Source organism: Miscanthus floridulus, chromosome 9, assembly GCF_019320115.1.
Source record: "Miscanthus floridulus cultivar M001 chromosome 9, ASM1932011v1, whole genome shotgun sequence".
Lineage (NCBI taxonomy): Eukaryota > Viridiplantae > Streptophyta > Magnoliopsida > Poales > Poaceae > Miscanthus > Miscanthus floridulus.
This window is the reverse complement of record NC_089588.1, coordinates 54,185,483-54,194,946: the sequence shown is the minus strand read 5'-3', so window position 1 is coordinate 54,194,946 and position 9,464 is coordinate 54,185,483. Positions and strand designations below refer to the sequence as shown.

The 9,464-nt window shown below is 46.2% G+C and overlaps 1 long non-coding RNA gene across 1 annotated transcript; it reads left to right on the top strand.

Annotated features, from left to right (window-relative positions):
* Positions 1 to 3,758: 3,758 nt before the first annotated feature.
* On the top strand, positions 3,759 to 9,144 carry LOC136483728 (uncharacterized). The gene is made up of 3 exons (XR_010765589.1): positions 3,759 to 4,024; positions 4,272 to 7,567; positions 8,078 to 9,144. It is a non-coding gene; the product is annotated as an uncharacterized lncRNA (long non-coding RNA).
* The last annotated feature ends 320 nt before the right edge of the window (positions 9,145 to 9,464 follow it).

The window sequence follows — 9,464 nt, the reverse complement described above, 5'->3', positions numbered from 1 at the left end:
TAATGGGAAAGGCATGGTTTGGGCATGGTCCCTCGAGCAGTTTCTCGAAGTGGTTCAGAGTGCCCTCCATGGGCTTCCGACCACCCTTGTGGTCTGTGGTAGCCACAAGCGAGCCCTCGCGCCGTCGCTTTTTCTTCTTCTTGGCAGGACGATTGGAGCCGCCTTCGCTGGCGTCTTTGTCCTGCCCCGCCTTGCCTTTGAGGTGGTCGAAGATTGCTCCGACCACTTCTTCGCTCGAGGCATGGCTAGTGGCAATGTCGAGGAGTTATTTGGTGGTTTGCGGGCCCTTGCATCCCAGTTTGTGGACCAGGGACTCACAGGTGGTCCCGGATAGGAAAGCTCCTATAACATCAGCATCGACGATGTTAGGTAGCTCGTTGCACTATCGGGAGAAACACCAGATGTACCCACGGAGGGTTTCATCGGCCTTCTATCAGCAGTTCTTGAGGTCCCATGGGTTCCCAAGGCGCTTGTATGTGCCTTGGAAGTTCCCTACGAAGATCTCCTTCAGATCCGCCCAACTCTAGATTCTGTTGGACGATAGGTGTTCCAACCATGTTCGTACCAAATTGGCCAAGAACAATAGAAGGTTGCAGATAATGAAATTGTCATTATCCACACCATCGGCTTGGCAGGCAAGCCGATAATCCTTGAGCCATAGTCTGGGGTCCTGGTCTCTGGAAGACCATGGAGCAAGGCCGTCACGCGCGGTGATGTTCTAGCTTGCCCAGACGAAGCGAGGGAGGGTTTCATCATCCGCGATGATCCTTCGGTTCATGTCATGGGCCATGGCACGTACGCACCCCTCATCTCCATGGTGCTTGATCTATCCATCGAGCTCCGCACGCTCCTGCTCGAGCTGGAGTCACGCTTTCTTGAGCTCTTGGTGTCGGGCTTTCAATTGTTCCACCCGCATGCATGGTGGGGCTGCTGTCTCCCTCTCGGCCTCATCGTCGAGGTCATTTGTTGGGGTAGCCTCCTCCTCGTGGATGCTTTCGACGTGTCCCTCAGGGGTACCCGTCATGAAGCATTCGTGAGAGGGGTGATGACTCCCCCTACTAGAATCAGAGCCAGAGGGCGACTCTGGCTCCTATGCGAGGAGGTCGTGGAAACATTCCATGACATGTTCGATCACCCCCATGAATTCATCGTTCGTGGAAGGTGGAATCATGCATTTTGCCATAAGGTGGCTAACGGTCTCCGCGACATTATGGAGACTAAACAGAAGCACTACCTGGGGTGCTCCGGATAAGGTGTTCCAGAGAGAGGGGTTCCCGTCCGCTGAGCCATGCCATGTCATTGGTGTAAGAGAAGGTGAGGTGGCATAGGTCCTCCCGGGACAGCTGGGGTCCTAGGGAGATGCCAAGCTAGTGCTCAAGCCTCCTGTAGTCGAGGAACTGGTTGTTTTCAGGGGCACGGGCCCTCGATGCATGCAGCTACAGCTCCTCAACCTCCTCGTCGACTGTGTCGAGGCCAATGGAGGGGAGAGGTTTGATGGTGGCGTGAGCCAATGCCAACTCTCCTCCCACCGTGATGATGAAGTCTAGGTCCCTGAAGCGCACGTGTGTGCCCTGGATCCAGCTGATGCCGTGACTAGCCATCCGTGGCTTGATGTTAATGTTGGGACGCGCCAACTATCGATGTTTCGAGTAAACATCAATGAGTAAATTTGTGTTATTGCTCGTCTGGCCCAGATGGTATGCAAAAAAGACACAAGGTTTATACTAGTTCGGGCAGAATGTCCCTACGTCCAGTTTGTGGCTGCTGCTCATGTTATTAGCACTGAAAAGTTCGTAGTAGGGGTTACAAACGGGCGAGAGAGGGATAGGTCCCAAGTCTCTGATGGAAAGGTCGAATGAGTCCTGAGAGCTTGGTTGCCGCTTAGCTAAGTGTAAGGTGATGCATGATGTGATGAATCGATCCCCTTAGTGGGGTGCCCTGCCTTCCCTTTTATAGGTCAAGAGAGAGCAGGGATTACAGATGGGAGAAAAACCAGAGGCAAAGGAGATGACGTGAGTTTCCTCCTAGACCGTAGTGGTTGTCGTGAGCTTCCGTTAGGATCCGCGCCCTAGGGCAAATGGCGGCGCCCACAACACTGTAAGACAAATGTCGATGCCTACAATACTATTTGGGCTCTGACATGCCTGGAAGGTCTCAAAGCGCCCTTCTTGTCATATCCTGGCGATACTTTCCTGTAGGCGTGTAGGGTATGGTCCTTGGTATTGCGGTTGACCTGAGTGCCCTGTCTTATCTCCGTGCGTCATTAGGGAGGAGTCAAGCGTAGACGTCGGACGAGGCGAAGCCAACCCTCGGGGGTTAGGCGAAGCGGAGCCAGTCCTCAGACGTCGGGCGAGGCGGAGCCATCCTTTAGACGTCGGGCGAGGCGGAGCCATCCTTCATACGTTGAGCGAGGCAGAGCCAGCCCTCTGACGTCAGGCAAGGTGGAGCCAACCCTCGGGGGTCGAGCGAAGTGGAGCCAGTCCTCAAATGTCGGGCGAGGCGGAGCCATCCTTCAGATGTCGGGCGAGGCGAAGCCATCCCTCGGGGGTCGGGCGAGGCGAAGCTAGCTCTCAGACGACTGGTGAGGCGGAGCCATCCCTCGGGAGTCAGCCGGAGGCGTTCCCAACCCTCGGGGGTCGAATGATCGGATGAAACGGAGCCTGCGGCCTTGGTGGTTTGGACGAGGCAGGGCCTACTGGGAAATGTAGTCGCATTCTTGATCGCTCTAATTAATTAGCGTTAATGGGTATCAACTCCTCTTCTTCGGGTACCCTAGTATTGGTTCCCGACAACATGGTTAAGCCGCTACGGCCAAGCTGTCGGCCTGTTGCACCGCTCGTCCACCGCGCTATGCGCCATGGACCTCATGGTGGCCATGGTAGGTAGTTGCTTGAAACGGCCTAGCACATAGCAAGAAGGCCATCGTCGCTTCAAGCCTCTCGCGCCGTAGTTGACACCTTGACACCAGGACCCACCATCCTTTGCACTCTGCGCGGCCAAAGATCTCTCTAACTCACAATGCCGGACCTGGTCGTGTTCAAAGGAGCTCCACCAGGACCCGCTTCGCTGAGCTTGCTTATTAACGCCACCCCGAGGTTCTCTAGCAGGACAAACTACTCTGGAAGCTCACATGTTAGCGTTGTTGCAAGGGCCTAGGAGGAGCTCGCACTGAGCTCTGCTTCGTGAGCATGCTCGCCTCTCGCAAGCAGCAAGACCACAAAAAAAAAGAGACAAGAAGTGGTTTCCCACGCGTTAGTGTGCTCATGGACACTGGACCCAGAAAATCAAAAATTTTTATTAAAAAAAAAAGAAATTTTGAAACCCTCCAGAAATTTACGGTAAGTTAACCTGGCCTTATGATGCCTTTTATTTTGTTCCATGCATGTATAGAAAAGACAAAAAATTAAATCGTAATAATCGTTGTCCATTACGTTTTGAAGACTGGTTTTTCTTCCGTCGCAACATACGGGCATATTGCTAGTATACTCTAAAGTCTAAAAGGTAATTTTACTTTATATGCACTGTTAAAAAAATCATAAAAATATACTAAACCATTGTATGATGCTGGCAGAACAGCTCTTACGAGCTTGGAGTCAATATATCCAGCTATTCTCAATTCTCAATATTAATATGTCATACGATGATTTATTTATGGGTTACACACATGCACCCATTTTATTTAATCCATTTATTTTTGTAAAAAAAGACTCGAGAGGTAAAGACGCAAGACGGTAATGAAAAAAAAGCCCGCTCTCCTTTCACATCCCGCAGACCGCGCGTGAAGGATCCGCGAACGCCACAAACTGACTCTGACTCCATCTTCCCGGGCAATAAAACCCTGTAGCGCATCGCCGCCTCCTCCCCCCTTCCCAGAGCAATCCACAGAGGTTTACGATTCCCGCAGCCTGATCTCGATCTCCGGCCACAGCTCCGCGCGCGCGCTTCGCGATCTCGATCCGGCGGCTCCCTAGATCGATTCCGGCAAGGCCGCTGGGGCTCCTCCCTCCTCTCCCGATGTCCGCAGGTGCTCCTCCTTCCTCGCCCGATCCCCTCTCCTCTCTAGTCGTCGCCCCTTCGGATCCCGTTGCGATGCCGAGCCCGCCTGGCGGAGGATGAGGAGCGGCCATGGCCGCCGATGAAGATGAAGCTCTTTCCGTACGCCATGTACTGCGTGTTCGGCGGCATGGGCCGCACCGGGGAGAACCTCCTCTGCGCTTACGTTGGGATCCACTATCTGAACGTCATCGTCAATCTCCTCTCCTTCTACACAGACGGAGAGCAGGCCCGCTTCTGGACACTCGTCAGCCGCGTCGTGCAGTCCCTCTGCTACGCCTCCACGTGGCTCATCGCGTGCGTGTTCATCCGCTACTACATGCGCGTGGATGGCGTGTACCACGTGACGATCGATCCGCTGCAGCAGCACAGGGCGCCGGCAGCAGAGCAGCTCCCACCTCCCCCTCCGGAGATGGACATGTGTTAGGTTTGGTCCGTGTGTGCGGTATGTGTTTTCTTGCTGGCCCCAGGTGCCTTCTCTAACCCATTCTTCAAGTATCTGTTTTAGTTGCTTACTTACAGGTGTTGCTGCTCTCCTTGTTCAAGGTACATGCCCTCCCCTTCCCGGCACGATCTTTGATTATATTCAGCACTTTTAATGTCGTATTGCTTAATTATGCAGCTATATAAGTATCTGAAATCTGAAATACTAAGTTTTCAAACAGAAAGTATCTGGATTTTAGGTTCCATATATAATATAGTTTTCTGTGGCCCATATGATTTGGTGCAGATTTCTTTGCTTGTGCTAGACAATCTGTTTTCAATTTGATTAGGCACCACTAGAAATTGGAAGATGCTTCAGGTGCTTCTGGTTTAGCTAGCTATTAATTGGTACTATGTTCTTCAAGTCTATGCTCAATCTATCTTTTATAAAACAATGAATCCACAATGTATTCATACTTCAATAGTTGCATTGTGGGAGCACTTTCAGTGGATAGAAATTTATTAGTATGTTTTCCCGTGTTTATTACTTTCTGTATTTTGTATTATTTGTGATAAACAGGCTTTGTGATGAAAGCAACAATGGGAAGGACCAGCGTGCTGAAAAGATTTTGCTTTCTCTTGCCCCACCTGCCGAAGCAAAGATAGAAGATAGATGGTGACAAACATCAGTGAAAGCACATCACTTGATGGCCCGATCTGAACGTGACCATCACAGAGAAGTGGAGTAAAAGAGCAACCTGTTGAGTGCCATGATAACAAAAATGCCAGCGCGCTAAATCAAGACAGAACTCAAGTAGAGCTGGAAAATACTGCAAACCAAGTGGGAGAAGAACCAAGTTCGAAGTTTTTAACTGGAATAGCTATTACTTTTTTGTGCAGTTCGAAGTTTCTCATTTGCAATAGCTACTTTTTATTTCATAGTTTGTTCAGTATCTTTAGGAAAGATTGAATAAGATATAGTTTTTTATGTCTCTAAAAGAATTTCCAGTTGCCACTATCTGTCCTGTAGTAGTGCTAGAAATAAATTTGTTTGAGTTCTTAATAATTTATCAGAAGGGCGGGCCTGGTGCAAGCGGTAGAGTCTTACCGCCTGTGACCGGAAGGTCCCGGGTTCGAGTCGCGGTCTCCTCACATTGCACAGGCGAGGGTAAGGCTTGCCACTGACACCCTTCCCCAGACCCCGCACAGAGCGGGAGCTCTCTGCACTGGGTACGCCCTTTTTTTTCTTAATAATTTATCACTTCGTCTCTTGTTACTTGGGTTTCTTTTGTTTTCTGTGTTGTTTCTGCTGGGTTTTTGTCACTCCTGGTGACCCAAGTGTGACCCCTGTAGTATATGCACAGAAATATTACTAGTGTTGAAAAAGGTCTGAATTTTTTTTTTTAATGATACAGAAGAAAGGTTTCTATAGTTTATTTGTTACATGCTTTTTAGTATCTGACTGTAATGTGAAAATGGGACAATAGGCAACTAGCATCTGGTACTTCCATTGCACGCTGATTGGGAAGTCTAATTGAATTGTGGTGACTGCCTGACTGGTGGTATTGGGTCTCACACAGAGGTGATATGCGACATGTGTCAATGGCTATGTGACCCTTTTCCGCAAAATGGAACAGCTAAGGATTTTATTTTCCCTTTCTGTGCGCATAAAAAATGAAATGAACTGACTATTAATACAATTGTACTGTGTCACACTAATTCTGTTTTATGTTTTGGAATCAGCTAGTCACTTGATATATGCCAAAACTGCTAATCTGATAGTATTTTCTTGTTAGTGATGCTGATAGCTAATTTAACATTTTGTTTGCGTGACCTTTTGAATTATTATTTTGCAAACCTTTGAGGTCCGGGGACAAGGATAATGCCAAATATCGCCTAGTTGGTGTCATTGAGCATTGCCGCAGGACCATAACATGGGGGCACTTTGTCGCTTATGTGAGAGAAAGCAGGATTGTCAGTGAGCAGGAGACGAGCAGTAGCTCTTCCTCGTGGTTTCGTGCAAATGATAAAAGCATTAGAGAAGTCTCCTTAGACAAAGTTCTCAAGTGCGAGGCTTTCCTTCTTTTCTATGAGAAGGTAGAAGCTTGAGACATGCATCATATTATGCCCAAGTAATAACACAAGCAATCAAATGGCATTGGTAAGCATGGTTTGGTTTGCTAAGGATCCATTCAGTGCACTGAGTCCATACATGTACCTGCTTTTGCTGAGGCATTGCAGGGCACCTGGTTAATGGCGGCTTGTAACCAGTTGGGGAAATTGTTACCTAATCTGCTAAGTGTTTCTTCTTGCTCTTTTAGAAGGAATTAGGGCATGCTGTATTGGCTGAACAGGGTAGGAAATTGATCATAGAGTCACAGCATGGTCTGGTTTTGTTAGATGATACTCGATCTTACATGCCAGGGATTCACATTTTGTGACCACCTGCAATTTAATACAGATGTAAGGTGACAGGTGTTCATGATTTTGGTTATGGAAGCATTTCCTTGTTTTGTGAATTGTGGTTGCCAAGGATTTTTCTGTTTGATTGCCCTGGAGAACGACAGTGTAGGGTGCTCCTGGTTGATCAAGATGGCTTAATTCTGATTGCAGGCTGCTAAAGCAATCGATTTTTCACAACGCTGATTTGAAAGAAGAGCTCGATGAAAATTCAAGGGGATGTGTGTATCATGGTTAGCTGAGTGTGGATGTATTTGTTTTGTTCCGTGCATGTGGTATGTGTTTGCTTGCTGGCCCCAGGTGCATTTTCTAACCCATTATTCAAGTCTCTGTTTAGTGTTTAGTGTTGTTGCTCTCCTTGCTCAAGGTACATGCCCTCCCCCTTCAGACCATATCTTTGATTCAGCATCTTTAATGTTGTAACTGCTTAATTGTTCAGCTATCTGAAATCTAAAATATTTAAGTTTTGAAACAGAAAATATCTGGATGTTAGGTTCCATATATAGTTGTCTGTGGCCCATATGATTTGGCACAGATTTCTTTGCCTGTGCAAGACTTCTGTTTCCAATTTGTTTAGGCACCAGTGGAAACTGGAAGATGCTTAAGGTGTTTCTCGTTTAGCTATTAAATGGTATGTTTTTCAAGTCTTTGTTCAATCTATCTTTTATAGAACAATGAATCCACAATCCACAATCCTCTCCTCGATGCTAGAATCTGGGAGCATTTTGATGTTGCTGCTCCCTGCGTAGTATTTCTGTCAGTGTTTATAGCGTGGATTGTTCTGTTTACAATTCTACTAGTGTATGTTGCTTTCTTAGTTTCTTTTGTTAGTACAGTCGTCAATTGGGTGCATTGTGCGATAGTTTCACTGTGTTTGACCATTTCTTGATTTTACAGCATGTAAATTCTTTTGTCACATGACCCATCTTTTAGCTGTGAAATTAAATGCGAATGTCTTTCATATATTTAACAACCTGACTTGATTACAAAAGATCATGAGTCCATGTTGAATCAGCACTAAGCATCTGAACATTGTTAGAAGTGCAATCCTTTTCTAGAAATTATTTCACTCGAGAAGGATGCATTTACTTGGACCTGTCAACATATATATGATATCTAACGTCATAATGTTCAAGTGCAGGTTATGTTCAACAAGGATGAATGACGCGGTTCAGGCAAGTCTTCACCGACTACAAGTGGAAGATAGATGCTCAATCATATATGTTGTGCACATAGCATTGATGAAATACAGAGGCAAGATTGTTTGCTAAGACAGCCTGAATCCTATGATGCAGATTCATGGCATCAGATGCCAAACATTGTACTACAGGGCATAGGCATGCATATTCCATCACTATTATTTGAACCACTTAATAGTTTTATCAGGCTGCAAAAGCCTCAGCTTGGAATGGTAGTATATATGCATATACGTGGCTCAATGGGCTTGCAGTACCATGTACATGGGAGCTATAGTTGTGCATGGACTGAGTGTTGTGTAATCTAAAAGTACATGGGAACTACAGCGTTTTATTTTGAATGTGCTTATCGAATTCAGAGACCATTCAGCCAGCAGAAGCATTACAATTCAGTATGTACAGATTGTGTGTAGCCTACCTCTGAAAAACAGTTTGTGTCTGTCAGTGTGTCACAACTCACAAGTTAAGCTTGATCTGTTTTGTCTGTCGGTGTGTCAGACTGAGCTTCCTGTGTGTTGTGTACTGCTCAATAGAGTGTCAGTGTGACACAAATTCGAATTGATGCCTTATACATCTATCGCTGTTACAGCTAATTCCTGATTTTTGAGAAGGGTGACCAATTTATTATGACTTTCCCAGCTACATTTCATAAAAATGACAGTATGAAACAAGGGACTTCAGCTTCCATGAAGTAAACTATCATATGGCTGAGTATCTTGCAATGGTATATTGGTATGCTCTGTATGCACATCCATTTTACTTGCTGCTCTAAATGTGCTATCCAAACATGGCAGGCACTATTTTTTACAGTTAATTTTGCCTACAATGAAAAATATTATATGCTGCTTTTTGTAAGGGCCGATGATAGTTAGTGCTCGATGATGCCTAGCCATATTTAAACAAAATTTGAACCTCCTCTCCTTTGATGTTGATTTCCAACCTATACCTGCTTACTGGACTTTACATGTTTTCCTTTCATGAATAGGCAACAGCTGCTGGTACATATAACAATGATGGTTCTACACTTTAAGGTCAGATTTATCCCTAACCCCTGTCCCCTTTCGATTTATACTGTATACACAGACAACAACATTATATTGTTTAGATTGTTGTCGGCATGATGTCTCTAGATTTCACACATTAGTTCCATCACTCTACACAGATATGGATCGTAGTCTAAAAAAAAGGAGACCCAACTGGTATAAATCCCATGTAACGTAGATTCATTTGTTAAATTAGGTCTGCATATACAGACAACAACATTATATTATTGACGTGATATCTCCAGATTTCACACATTAGTTCCATCACTGTCCAAAGATATGGATTATA